This window comes from Myotis brandtii, unplaced genomic scaffold (genome assembly GCF_000412655.1).
Source record: "Myotis brandtii unplaced genomic scaffold, ASM41265v1 scaffold847, whole genome shotgun sequence".
In the NCBI taxonomy this organism is placed as follows: domain Eukaryota; kingdom Metazoa; phylum Chordata; class Mammalia; order Chiroptera; family Vespertilionidae; genus Myotis; species Myotis brandtii.
The window spans coordinates 2,316,925-2,317,133 of NW_005371441.1; the positions used below are offsets into that span (position 1 = coordinate 2,316,925).

At 59.3% G+C, this 209-nt stretch overlaps 1 protein-coding gene across 3 annotated transcripts in view; it reads left to right on the forward strand.

The window, feature by feature from the left end:
- The window catches only part of ARMT1 (acidic residue methyltransferase 1), a 138,518-nt gene that overhangs the window by 76,559 nt on the left and 61,750 nt on the right, over positions 1-209 (forward strand). Inside the window, exon 1 of one of the 3 annotated variants that reach the window (XM_014532148.1) lies at positions 67-121. The exons of the other annotated variants lie outside the window; for them this stretch is intronic. The gene's annotated coding sequence lies outside the window, so the exon portion shown is untranslated. Of the gene's footprint in view, positions 1-66; positions 122-209 lie in introns of those variants that run through there. 3 annotated transcript variants of the gene reach the window in all.

A 209-nucleotide genomic window follows, 5' to 3' on the forward strand; every position in this document is an offset into this window, starting at 1 on the left:
GGGAGGTCGGAGTCGGTGCGTTCTCGCCCTGCACGTGGACTGGAACTGGAATTGCCAGCGGGCGGTTCATCTTAGGAAGTTCGGGGCTGGGACTGAGTCTGTGGAGTGGGTCTGAGTTTAGGTTGTACCAGTTTGCTTCTCTGACCTTTTGTTTGAACAGTGTGTCCCTCTCCTGTAGACCCTCCCAACCCCCCTGCCTCCCCCCCCCC